This window comes from Pinus tabuliformis, chromosome 3_2 (genome assembly GCF_031772625.1).
Source record: "Pinus tabuliformis cultivar Carrire ecotype Pingquan chromosome 3_2, CPIR1, whole genome shotgun sequence".
NCBI classification, from domain to species: Eukaryota; Viridiplantae; Streptophyta; class Pinopsida; order Pinales; family Pinaceae; genus Pinus; species Pinus tabuliformis.
Genome location: NC_142302.1, coordinates 391,762,788 through 391,778,250, shown reverse-complemented (window position 1 = coordinate 391,778,250; position 15,463 = coordinate 391,762,788).

Below are 15,463 nucleotides of genomic sequence, written 5' to 3'. Positions count from 1 at the left end.
TTTCTAGATTTTCTCTAGATGTTGAACGCCATTTTATTCAAGCTCCAAATAAGATAATGAGGAAAATTCAACTTCTTTCCTTTGATCAAGTACATTAACAATCTAACATGATACTAGAGTAGAGTCCCATGTCATTATAAAATTTGTTCCTAGACCCATGAACCATTTAAGATTCCCATATTTTAATGTATTAGGAAACAATTTTAGATTTTGAGTATCAAGTAAATAGTCATAGGATCTACATAATACCTCAACTTAAAAAGGAAATGTTTTTGGATCCTCAATTCTCATAACATGAAAGTCGAGGAGAATAGATGGAGAAATGTTTTTCATGGTGGAAATAATATCTATGTCTTGAATAGGGAATCCAAAATGATCCTCTTCTTCATGAAAACCTTCATCATCTCCTCTTCCTCCTCTTCCACCTAGACCACCTCTACCACCTCTTGTGCTATTCTACATCTACCTCCACCAATTATCAGTATTTCCTCTCTATTATGTACTTCTCCTTCATTTTCCATTATAGATTCCTCAGAGCTTATATAGGGTTCCTTAACAGGGTTTTCTTCAACTAATTCCTCTTCCTCTGGTTCCTCTATAAATGGTTGTTCAAGAAAATTCTCTTCCTCTACTTCTTTCTCTTCACTAGGTACCTCTAACTCTTATCTAATGAGTTGTTCATCTATTGAATAAAGGAATATGACTCCTTCAGTTGAGGATGTAGGTTCTTCTACCACAACTTTTGTAGATGAAGTTGGTGATTCCCTAGGTTGAAATTCTGACCTTTGAACTTCAGGAAGTCTTGATCTACCTGCAAATGATGGAATGTGTGTAAGAGAAAGTGGTGTGGCACTATGTGGTCTAATGGGAGTGGTTGGTGATGTTGGAATTGAACTACATTCTCTACTCATAAATATACCCCTCATTCTCTATACATGCATCCTAGATGGTTTTAATATGAATTAGTTATGCATCTAAAGAATGCATGCAACTATAATGAAATGAAATTTGTGAAAGCTCTAGTTTAGGAAGAACCCCACAATCATGATGCTCAGGTTCTTACCTCTCATCTTACCACTCTTCCTAAACAGTTTTGTATAACTGGAAAGACACCCTAGTAAAAAGTGAACACCTATGTATACTTCCCTAGCAACAATGCCAAAAATGTTGGGTAATTTAATTATTGGTTAAATTAATTGCATTAAACTATCAATCCAGTGTTCGTGAACTTGCAAAGTACACTTGCATTAAATATTCTATGTTATCAACTTTCAATTGGAAAGAAAACTAGTCTATTTGCAAGATGAAAATAAAACCTATTTATGAAAATATCGTAGTGAGCACATACACATGTTCTTTCTCGAAGATTGTATCTAAGAAAACATAAAATGCAAGCTTGGAATGTAAAGGAATTCAAAGCAAACTATGCTAGTTTTGAATTATGAAAGCTTCAAAATTTTATTCTATTGAGCAAGAAATGAAATCTATTCTATTGAAATTAGAAAGATAATTTTACGCTATTGTACTTTGAAAGAAAAATTAAGCTATTTGACTGGGAAAATAAATCTAATCTATGGAGCTTTGAAACAAATTTAATCTATAGAATTCAAATACAATGTTAATCTGTTGAAGCAAATTTAATCTGTGAATGAAAGATGTTTCTAATCTATCAAGATTTGAAAATAAATGTATATTATTATACTTGTGAAAGGAGAACTATTCTAGGAAGTGTGAATAATGGAATTTTACACTAAAATGGGAATCACGAACATGAATTAAAGCCCAAGAGATTACTAGTGTGTGCATACTTGAAACAAAGCTAATCATAATTGTTCAAACATAAATATAACACTAAACTAGAAAAGAACATCAAAGTAAATCTTTTGGTTGTTTTATTATTTTTTATCAAGCACCGGACCTCTACAAAAGCATAAGGAAATGAGTAAAAAGCAAGATAAATTCTAATTAAGAACAGAGCATCGAAATGAAATAGATCATATAAAGGAAACAAAGTTCTAATCTAAACACAAAGCATAAAAAAATAAAAATGAAAAATGAAAAACATCTACACTTATCTCACATGTCTTCAGGGGGGCCTCATGAGGAGTGCAAGGTATTGAAAGCCCAAATCACAAAAATAAAATCACCAGGAACAATTACGAGAATGCCATGAACAAAACTTATTATTCCCAATGCATAAACAGATTCTTCACAACAATAAACTTCAAAAATAATAATAATCTTTGAACTATGTTTTCCTTACAAATGAAGTTTTTCTATAATGTTTTCAAAGTTGAACAACTTGAGATGTTGTTGCCTAGAAACTAGAATTGAAATCGACGCCTAAGTCTCTGAATTGAAATAAAATTTTTGCTTCTCGTGATTCGCTACTAAAGGAGATTATCATGAGCAAACATTTCTTGACACATCATCAGCCTCAATATTGTCTTCAAACCTCGCTCGCTTGATTGTAGAATTGGTCACTTAATATTTTGCGTACTACAGGTATGCCATAGCCGTGTTGACCATAGGTTTTCTCAATGAGATATGCCAATGTTGTGAACTTCCAATAACCAATAGGTGGACCTCCATATTGATAACATTTGGAAGCTTCTCATATGCTTGGGTTGATCTCTAGCACGTGCAAACCTATAGAAATTTGGATCTAGCTGCGAAATATTAGGTTAGCTGCAAAAAATGCAAATTTCAGTAGTTATTATCTAGTTAAACCAATTTCACAAAGCAAAAATATAGATTTTGAGATGATGATGGACATTTACCTTTTCAATGTAATTGTATGACCTGAATGACTCTTAATCCATGGAAAAGATGAAATGAAATGGAAATATGTGAGAAAATAAATGGAAAAGGGATTATAAACTTTCAAAAAGAGGACAAATTGGAGGTTCAACAACCTTTGTCAATCCTCATATCAGTGAATAAGGCAGAAAAGGTTAATTTTCAACAAAGTTTCATTTTGAGACTTAGAATGCCCTCAAGCTTGATTACACCAAACAAACCAGAGCATGCAACAACATATCAACACACACAAATTCTCTCTCACAATATTAACAAAGATTAGAGGAATGATTCAAATAAGGGATTTTGAGAATTATACACAAGCCATAATCAATTCTACAACCTTTTGAAGCACGTGAAAATCCAACTTTTCATTAGCTCAAATTTTAAGTTAAATAGAATTTTGGCTTCATTTAGATCCACAAAGATAGGATCAAATGAGCCAATTTGGGCTTGAGATCATATTTTGAGCTTTATTAGGCTAAATCCAATTAATTACTAAAAATATTGGATTGCATGGCAAATTCAACTTATTCATCCTAATCTAGTCTATAGAATTCATATTTTAAAGAACCAACTCCTTTGGTAAAGATTTATTTGACCTTGTCGAGGTCAATTTAGATTTTGACTGATGCCCCTACATCATAAATTATTATTTCTATTCTTTAGAATTTCACCCGATTTTTATTAAAGTGGATATGAAGTAATAAAATAATGCAATTATGGACTGAAAATTATATAATTTCAGGTAATAGTTTCAAGTTGTTGCCATTTTTCATTTGAATATTTTTGTTTAGTTGACATTTAAATACTAAATGCAAACTGTGTGCCAATGCATTGAACCTATTTTTAATGCTGAAAAGTGGATTCCATGAAATATCTAATTCTTTTGTTTGATTTTGAAAGAAAGAATCATGGATAGACATTTGATGTGACATTATTGTTATCTTTTGTATATTTTCAATTTGATGGGAACCAAGTAGTGAAGAACTAATCTACGTTTTCTAGAACCTATCTCTTTTTGAGTGCTAACAAGAAAGATTCATCTAAGTAATTTTATGAATTTGTAATTTATTTATTTTTCACTTTTTTGGATACTATTGTTGGCTTCAATTTGAAGTATGACCAATTGAAATTTTGCGAGGCATTTCACTTAGAAGATGAGGGTTGGAGAACTAATAAATTCTGTAATAAGGTAAGAAGGCATGGATTTCTAACAAACAATAATGATAAGATATACATATCAAGGCAAAGAATAAGATATACAATCATCATAATATATACATATTGGGGCAGATAATTCAATAAACTTTTTCTAAGCCATGGCTCTCTAATGATGTCACTTACACTACAACTTTATTGTATTATTGTTAACTAAGTTGGTGCTTCATATTTTACACTATTGTATTACTGTTAACTAAGTTGTTGCTTCATACTTTACGGAAGCAGATTGTTAAGTCAACCAAATACATGTAACTTGAAACACATAAACAAACAAATGCATATTGTTAAGCCAACCAAATGCATGTAACTTGAAACACACAAACAAACAAACTTATGTAACTTGAAACGCACAAACAAACAAACGCATGTAACTTGAAACACATAAACAAACAGATGCATGTAAATAGATGAAAAACAAAGCACAAAAAAGCCAAAAAAATATGATTCAACTTGAAACACATTGAAAATAAATGCTTTGTAAACAAAAAAATAAGCATATAAAGCATAAAAATAGGATGTACTTGCCAGTTATTTATATCTCTCTTTCTACAAGATGCTTGGATGAGTTCTCTATATTTTTCTTTTTTACAGGATGGTTCTCTCTTCTAGAAGATGCTCGGATTAATCCCCTATATTTTTATTTTTTGTTGGATGCTTGGATGACTTCACATACTTAAATCTCCATATTTTTCTTTTTCACACTTTTATATTGTTGATTGTCTACATGCAATGATAACTAGCACAGTATTTCTGAAATAAATAAATATATATATATATATATATATATATATATATATATATATAGATATATAGATATATAGATATTAAAAATTAAAATAAAAAAAAAATAAAAAAAATAAAAAAATAAATAAATAAATAAAAATAGTTGAATTGAAGCTTCTGTGATCCATATCAATTTTATGAGAGATTTTTCGGTGTAAATCACATGAAATTTCATTTGTCGACGCGTTTCGAACCAACCAGTGTGGTTCATCGTCAAGACAAGTTGAAGAATCAGAAAAAAGCTAGATCTGATTCTTCAACTTGTCCTGACGATGAACCACACTGGTTGGTTCGAAACACGTCGACAAATGAAATTTCATGTGATTTACGCTGAAAAATCTCTCATAAAAAAAATAAATAATAGTAATAAATTAAATAAATAAATAATAATAATAATAATTAAAAAAATGAATAAATAAATAATAAATTAAAAATAATAATAATAATAATTAAAAAATTAAAATTAAATTAAATTAAATAAATAAATAAATTTGATAATTAATTTTGATGTAGATCTTCTTTTACTTTTATTCCAATATATCATTTAGTAATTATACTTCAAACATTCAACCATAAAGAATAGTAGAACAATAGAGATCACAATGCACAAAGAAGAGACAAGATTTACCTTGGGAAAATCCACCAAGGTTTAAAAGCCAACAACGTTTCAATAGATAAATTATTTTTTTCAACGCGATACACACCTATACCTATGGTAAAACCTAGTCTTCCCCTCCAAGTCAAGTATCCCAATCTAATCCAACACTTCGCTCTACTGATTTGCCCCAAAAATTCGGTGTTTTGCATCAACTTCATAAACTCAAATTTTTGTGACTACTTCAAAAACTCGGCTTTCTACGATAATAACTGCCCAAAAAATCCATGAATCATAAGAGAGAGAAATTATCCACATGTGTGAACTAGAGAAGCAAGAGAGAGGTGAATTTCATTCTTCTTTTTTACCTACTTGTCCTTCTTTTTCTTCGCTAAAATTCCCAAAAATTGTCTTACTTTTGAGAGTGCAAATTGGTGGTGGAAGAATGAGATCGAGCTGCCTTTATATAGTGATTTGACTTAGCCGAAGGGGTGTGTCTTTTGCTTGGGCTGACTTGACTTCTTTTGGAACCAAAAATTACAATTCAAAATTTTAAATTTTCTTCTTTAAAAAGTCACAATGGGACTTTGACTCAAAATAAATTTTATTTTGACTCTAACATTTAAAATATTATTTACAATGATAAATACAAGTACATCAAGTGACCAAATATACATTATGAAGACCAATCATAGTTATAAATTCAACACTTCCTCTTAACTAGGGAGGTATTCATAATCATTATCATAGGTGTTCTCGTGTTGACAAATTTCTATATGAAAAGTTTATATCAAATCATCACTAACATCATCATGATTAGCATCATCATCTACCATCAGCATCTTCTAGTGGCCATATTCAGGGTGGTGCCAAACCCATGGAAATGTCATCAACATATCAAGACTCACTCCTTCAAAGTGATTGGTCCCCATGACCTCTCCCTAGATCAAAATTTTGAGACCTCAACTAGCTAGCACTCACTCACCCTACATGGTGAGCACTCTAGGCCAAGACCTCATTTAACCCCTTTTGGTTGGTGATTGGGTCTAGATGTTGAAAGGACCTCACTACACCTTCATGGTGTGTGATCGAGTCCAGGACTTCACTCAACCGTTCCTGGTTGGTGATTGGGTCCATATGTTGAAGGATCTGACTACGCCCTCCCTGATGTGTGATCGGGTCCAAGACCTCACTCAACCCTTCCTGGTTGGTGATCGATTCCAGATGTTGAAGGACCTCACTACACCCTCCATGGTGTGTGATCAGATCCACAGACCTCACTACACCCTTATGCTGTGTGATCTGGTATCCTCTGAGAGTAACTCACTCAACCCTACCTATTGAGCACTCTAGGCCTCTCAAACCCATTATCCCTACCGGGAGAATGCCCATCCATGCTGCAAACATATCAACACCCCCTCTCAATGAGGGTCAAGGTAATCTCCACAAGCCCCAGCTTGTCTCTGAAGTACATGAACTTCTCTCTAGGAAACAACTTTGTCATAACATCAATTGTTTACTCATTAGTGGAGATGTACTCAAGCCTTATTGTTATCCTTTGTACCATGTCACGGATGTAGTGGTAATTCATCTCGATATGCTTCAACATTTCATGGAATACATGATTCTCTAAAATCTTCACACGGCTTTGATTATCGTAGTGTATCACCGTCGGTTCCAACTCTTGGTCGAACAACCCTACAAACAACTTTTGGAGCCATACTACTTTGGTACAAGCCTCATTAGTTACGATGTACTCTGCTCAACCAGTGTTGAGTGCAACTAACCTCTGCTTCCTTCTCATCCAAAATATCATGACGGAGCCCAAGATGAAGCATACTCTTGAGGTACTTTTCCTATCCTTGGCACTTCTAGCCCAACCTGCATCTATATATCCCAGAAGTTGTACATCCCTATTTGCAACATATCCTAAGCCATAATTCATAGTACCACAAAGATATCTTATAATTTTCTTTGTTGCAATCCAATGCTCATGCCTCGATTCAACCTGGAACTAGCTCAACATGTTCACAACAAATAAAATGTTTGACCTAGTGTTAACCAAGTACATCAGTGAACCAATCAATTGTTGGTACATAGATGGATCTATCAAACTAGATTCAGAGCCTCTTAACTTCTTCAATTTCATCACCATGGGAGTAGTCATGGATTTATAACCATCATACCAAACTTCTGAAGGGTCTAAATCGCATACTTTCCTTGAACAAGAAAGATTTCACTAGGTTTCTGTTATAATTCCAGTCCCAATTAATAATGCATTATCCCAAGATATTTCATATCAAACTCAGAAGCCAACTACTTCTTACATTGAACAAAAAGAGGCTCATCACCTGTCAGAAAAAAGTCATCAACATATAATAATAGGATCACATGTGCATTCTTCACAACCTTAAAATAAAGGTTTGGATTAGCTTCACTCTTGGTAAATCCCAATCTCATCAGATAGTTCGTAATACGAGCATACCAAGCTCTTGGAGCTTGCTTGAGTCCATACAAGGCCTTCTTCAACCTGCAAAAAATGAGACTCATTTCCATGCACCTCAAAGCCTTGAGGTTTCTCTATGTACACCTCTTCCTCAATCACACCATTGAGGAAAGCATTCCTTACATCCATCTGATGTAAATTTCATCCCATTGAATCAACAAGATAAATGATGGATCCAATGGAGGTTTACTTAGAAACTAGAGCAAAGGTCTCATCATAATATTCTCCCTTTTTCTAGGAGAACCCTCTAGCCACAAACAATGTCTTGTACTTGTTAATTCTCCCATCTACAACGTGCTTGATCTTATACATCCACTTGGAAGTTACCACCAAATTTCATTTCAGGCTTGGTACAACCTCCCATACATCATTCTTCATGATTGATTCTCCATTCATAGCTTCCTTCCACACCTATTGGCTAGTTTCTTCTTCATAAGTGGAAGGTTTTGCATCAATCATATTAGTCATTAGAGATGTACAGCTAGATAATCTCTTAGGTCTCCTAATTTCATTGGATGTGCCATAAAGAGCTGCATTTCCTTCTGCTTCTCTAATGTAGATTTAATCCATGATGGTCTTTTTCTTATCACAACAATTGGCTCCATAGGTTCATGAGGCCCTTTTGGCTCAGCAAGACCTTCTGTAGAACTTGAATACTTGTCCTCATGTTTTACCTCATCAAGGGATTCCATTGAAACTTCCTTGGACATCCAATATTCCATTTTCTCATCAAAAGTGACATCCTGGCTAACCTCAACCCATCATTGCTCTGGAATGTATGCGTTATAGGCCTTTGATCATTTCGTGCAACCAAAAAATATCCCCTACTTACCTAAAGTCTCAAGCTTGTTCCTCTTATCCTTAGGAACATGGATATAGACATGACAACTAAAGATCCTCAAGTGCCCAACCTCTGGCTTCCTTCTATAAATGCTTCTTTAGGAGTCATGCCTTCCAAAATTTGATGAGGACTTTTATTCTGAATATGTATGGATACTAATGATGCTTCTCCCCATAAAAATAATGGAAAATCTTGTTCATATATCATGGCCTTGACAGATTCTTCAATGAAACTATTGTTTATTTCTGCTACACCATTCTATTATGGATTATAGGTAACAATCAACTCCCTCTTAATCCCATATTTCTTACAAAAGGCCACAAGCTCTTTCAAGGTGTATTCTCCTCCATTGTCAAATCTCATAATCTTGATCTTCTTACCTGTCAAGTTCTCCACTTCAACTTTGAATTCTGGTAACCTTGTGAAAACTTCATCCTTAGTCTTCAAAAGATAAATCCATGTCTTATAGGAGAAGTCACCAATAAATTCCACATAAAATAGTGAACCTCCAAGTGATCTTACATGCATTGAACCAAACACATCAAAGTGTAGCAAATCCAAAAATTATTTAGATCTATTGTCACGGTTTGGAAATGGTTTCTTGATATTCTTCCCAAGAGCACAACCTTATAGACACCTTCATGAAGTATTTTCAGTTCAGGAATTCCTGAAATTATTTGATTCAATTCAGGTAATGTTTTATAATTAAAATGCCTATACCTTCTATACCATATCTCACCTTCATTAATTTCATCATGAACTAGGGCTTGAGCTAGTTGACTCACGAATCTATACAATCTTCCTTCATGAATCCCAATAACCCTAGCATTTTCTATACTAGATCCCTTGGACCAAATAAGTACTCCCATCCACAAAACACACCCTATCCCCTTTATCTTCCAAACAAAAAATAGAGACAAGATTCTTTTTCAAACCCGGTACATACAAAACATTGTTGAGATGCATATTATTAACATATTCTAGCTCTATGCTCATTGCCATCCTCTCCTGTTATGGCACCATCTACTCCTTCCCTGCACACTCTACCTTCGCCCCCTTCGCCACCCTCCTCACCTCAGGAGTCAAAGGCTCATAACTATAACCTTCGCCCTCGCATATTCACCCGGGATCCCCCTCTGCATTACTCTGGGTTGGGTCTTGCCATACCTGGATCTTCCTCCTTGACATCCCGTGGGAGAAAATCTGACCTTTCAAAGGCTATCCGATGGGCTGGAGCTGAAGTAGCCTATGGTCGTCAATCTACACTAGATGGGGTTCTTAGAGCAGTGAACACCCCTGCCGGCATACCCCCATGAAGTGCCTCACCTTTAATTACAGAGGCTTGGCTAGTGCCTCAAAGAAACTAGCGTTGCGAAGGCTTTTTGAGATTACTCCTATTGACATCATTCTGCTACAAGAGACTCTTGGCCCGGCTGATCTTATCTCTAATTCCTTAAACACTATGTGCCCGGGGTGGATATTTTTGGCCATAAACTCTACTGGATGATCTGGAGGTCTCGCTATTGGATACAATCCAAAAACCATCAAAGTTAATGCATCCTAGGGAGGCCGAGGGTACATGGGTTTTGATCTTTACACAGCTGAACTGGGGACCAGCCTTAGGGTAATTAACATATATGGTCCTTGTCAGCAAAGGGAACAGTTCTGGCAACATCTACTTGGACTTTCTATTGTTTCACAGGAGAATATCATCATTGGAGGAGACCTCAATTTCTCTCTGGGCTATGGTGAATCCTGGGGATCCATGGCAGAGGTCGAATCGATCACTGGCTATATGACCGATTTACTAGAAAGGCACAACCTAATCGATGTCCCTATGAACAAACCTCTCCCCACATGGCGGAATAGAAGGGTGGGCGAGGCGGCCCTAGCTCGCAGACTGGATAGATTTATCATGAAAGGATCCCTTATACAACAACTGCATCAATATAAACAATGGGTTGGAGCTGGTGGCATATTGTACCACTCCCCGATATACTTGGAGATATCGGGTCCTTTCCAAAAACCAAAAGCCCCCTTCAAGTTTAATCACACATGGCTTCAGGACCCATCTTATATACGAAACGTCTCGGACTTCTGGGCTGTGAATCCGATTGACAAATCAGAACATTACCAAAAGGATTTTGCTCCAATCTATCCCAGCTAAAGCATTTGTCCATCAAGTGGGCCAAAGAGAAGTATCAGCAGGAAAATACGGCTCTACTGAACATCGAAACTGAGCTCTGCACACTGATGGATGAAAGAGGTATGGGGTTTGTAACGGCAGAAGATAAAACCCACCTGGTGGCTCTCGAAAGACAGAAGTCTCAAATATTGAAAGACAGAGAGGAATCTATTCGTCTGCGCAGCAGAGCTATATGGTTAAAGGCAGGGTATGATAACACACGGTTTTTTCACAATTATGCACAGGGCAGGAAGGTCACCAATACTATATGGAGCATGCCGAATCCAGAAGGAGGAGTGGTTGATACATTTAGCAAACTCTCTCACCTGGGATCAACACACTTCAGGAATCTCTATAAAAACCCTCCAGGCTCGACTCTTGCTGACATTATAAATATTGCTGGTCATTTCCCCATATTTGTAAATGGGGACGAAGCAGAGGCACTATTTGATCCTGTGACTCCTGGGGAGCTAGAGGGCACCTTGAAATGGTTCAAAAAGGATAAAAGCCCAGGTCCGGATGGGTGGACCATAGAATTCTACCTTGCGTTCTACGAGCTGCTCAGCAATGATCTGCTAAGAGTCGTGGAGGAATGTCGGATAACCGGAACAATGTATAATGCTATCAACACGACTTTTATCGCCCTCATTCCCAAATTGGACTCCCCATCCTCCTTCGATGATTACAGACCCATCTCACTTTGCAACTGCCTCTATAAGATCATCTCCAAGATCATTGCCAATCGTCTCCGCCCTATCCTGTCTCGACATATTGCTCCTCAACAATTTGCTTTCCTTGATCACCGCCAGATTCATGAAGCTATTGGCTCGGCCCAGGAAGCCATACACTCCATTTGGACCAAACACCTAAAGGCCATCACCCTAAAGATCGACCTGGCAAAGGCATTTGATCGTTTTAGTTGGCTATATATTAAGATGCTACTCATCCACTTGGGCTTCTCCCACAACTTCATCACATGGATCATGGCTTGTATCACCACCCCAAGCTTCAGTGTGCTCATCAATGGATCTGCATCTCATTTCTTCCACTCTGAAAGAGGGCTCAAACAGGGTTGCCCCCTGTCTCCACTACTATTTTTGATTGTCATGGATGGCCTCAGTTGGTTGATTGCATCAGCTAAAAGGGAGGGTGATCTTGGTGGTCTCAAGATATCAGATGACTGCTATCTCACTCACCTCCTGTTTGTGGACGACGTTATTATTTTTCTCAATCGCAGTATCAGGGACTCCCGCACCTTCTCAAAGATCCTATCCCTCTTCTCATCTGCCACTGGCATGCTAGCAAATCACTCAAAATCCTCCATCATATATACTCGCACATCCATTCAAGAGTCCCAATATGCACACCGCCTATTTCCCTATGGAATCACCCCGCTTGATCGGGGTCTAAAATACCTGGGATACTGGATTAATCCTGTCGCACAAAAAATTGTTGATTGGACTTGGCTTGTATCAAAACTGGAGAAGCGGCTAAAAATTTGGAGTCACAGATACCTATCAAAAGCTGGTAGACTCATACTAGTAAAATCAGTCCTTGAGGCCGCACCTGTTTATTGGATGGCACTTGCCTGGATTCCTAGGAACATCTTGGCCAGGCTACACCAAATATGTAACAGATTTCTATGGAATGGGAACCAAGACAAGAGGATATTTGCCTGGGTGGCCTGGAATAGGATAGTTGTGCCAAAGAAATGGGGAGGCTGGGGCCTGAAAGACCTGCCTCTATTTGCCCAGGCACTTGCTGCCAAAATGGGGTGGACATTGATCACGGGTCAAAATCTTTGGACGAGCATCACTTATCATAAATATATTTGGCCAATGAATATCATGGAATGGATTCGACTCCCAAATTGGCCCAAAAATGGCATCTCTACAGTCTGGAAGGCACTACTACATTCACTGCCTCTTATCAGGGACAATCTGATCTGGAGAATAAATAATGGACAATCGGCCCGCATTGGTATTGACCCATGGATTGGGAGCGGTGGACGACATCGTTTAACCTGGAATCTTATACAGTATATACATGCCCAAGACATCAAGGTCTTTGCAAATATTGCAGACCCTCTCAATACCACCATTCTCACTCAAGGATGGAAGTCTGCACAGCAAATCAATCTGCCCCAATGTTGGCACCACGAATGGAATGAATATATCACAGCTCTCCTCGAATCTCACATAAGGATAAAAGAGGGACCGTATCAACTTATCTAGAACCAATCAGACAGTGGTACCTATACTCCAAACGGGGGCTACCAAGTGTTGATTTCTCACAAAGTTCCTGATTTGATTACTTTCTGGTGGAAGGCCATTTGGAAACTTACAGCGCCACCGCAGGCCAAATTATTTTTCTGGTGCATACTAAAAAACAAAGTCCCCACCGCGGAGAATCTGATGCACAGAGCCATTCACGGGCCTACCTGGTGTTCGCTGTGTAAAAACGATGTTGAATCGACAATACATCTCTTTCTGAAGTGCATTGCCTTGAAGGAAATATGGCAAAGCATATCATCAGTAATCCACTTCACAGGCACCTGGGAGGGTGACGATTTGAACAGGGTCTGGGAAGATTGGTACCACCGAAACAAGGGATCCAAAATACAGAGTCTGCCTCTTATCATAAGCTGGCAACTATGGTTGACGCGGAATCGTATCATTTTTGATGGTAAAAACGCAAACTGGCCGCACATATATGCTCGAATTATAACAGCCTACAATGAAATGCCGGAACCACCTCAACCTCGTGTCAGAAGGCCCCGCGACCCGCCTCTCATAGATAAGAATACCCCATGGGCTTTCTTTGATGGCGCAGCCCAACAGCAGGGATGTGGGGGAGGATTTATCCTCTACATAAACGAACAACACTATTATAAAGTCAAATTGGGATTGGGGACTGGATCAAACAATTATGCTGAACTCATTACACTTCGTCACCTCATGCATTTCTCATTGGGCCACAACTGCATGAACATACATATTTTCGGCGACTCAAAGATCATCATAGACTGGTTTAATGCTACAATTGCATGTCACACTCACACACTCAGCAATATACTGGATGAAATAAATATCATGAAGGTACATTTTAATGATATTACTTGTACTCATATTTACAGGGAACACAACAGCAGTGCTGACAAACTATCCAAGGCGGCCACGACACTACCCCGAGGAGAGTGGATGATCCAGGAGTAGAGAGGGTCAAATGCTTTTCAATATTATCATCGGCCTTAAATAGACCCTCAATACCATAGGGCGGACAGCCCATGAACTGAAATATATGATATAAACTGTATAGGTTTTTTTATTACATTTTGACGGAAAGTATATAACCAGGCCTGCGTGGCAATATGTATATAAACCAAACAGAAACTAAATGATCATCCTGCATGATGAACTGGTTATCTATGCTAATATATTTGTTATCTATTTTGCTGAGCCATCAGACTGTCAGACTATAGCATATGCATTTCGATGCATCTACAATATGTAATTTTTCAAAGTATAATGAAAGATTACGATTTTTCCAGGGGAAAAAACATATTCTAGCTCTATGGATACCTTTCCAACACCTTTGACTGCATAGTTGCGATTGTCTCCAAGCTCAACTCTTTGGGACAACCTCTTTTCCATTATGCTATAAATATTTCCATGCTCTTCGTTCATATGCCTTGATGCGCCACTATGTACTAGCCACATGTCATCATCATCTGCAATAGAACATATTAGAGTAGAAAAGTAGACGAAATCTTTGTCACCTTTGGGATTCTTGGGATGTTCCTCTTCAACATTAGTTGCGGAAGCATGTTTTTTCCCCTTTCTCTTATTGTTTATTATACATGTTTCAAATGCATCCCATGATCTAGGTAGACCATTGAGTGTTGTAGTCATGAGTTCATTTTCAGGGAATAGTCTCTCCAATCGTTGCAATATGTTCCTTTATTTGATAAATCATTACAAAATATGAAGCAATCATGTCATCATTCATCATTGTCACATCACGAAGTTCATTCTTTAAACTCATGGCTTGACTAACATTCATGACAGTATAGAGATTTGTTAAGGTGTCATACATCTTCTTAGAAGTATCCAACTTTGCAAGGGGGTAATATGATCTTTAATGGAGTCCACAATGTTGCTCATGGCATTGAGATCATCTTTCAGATTTCATAGAGGAGGCCATGAATTCAAATCTAGAAGGACTTCAACAATGATGACCTCAAATTAAGTTTTCTTCGGAAGTGATCTCAAAGTTCTTTTCTTCACCAAAGCTCTGATACCATGTTGATTTTATTAGTGCAACGATAACTAGCACATATTTCTGAAGGAAAAAAAAATGATAATTACTTCGATGTAGATCTTCTTTTATGTTTAGTCCAATATATCATTTAGTAATTATACTTGAGAAATCCAACCATAAAGAACAGTAGAACAATAGAGATCACAATGCAAAAAAAAAAGAGATAAAATTTACCTTGGGAAAACCCACCAATGGGAAAAACCCAACAAC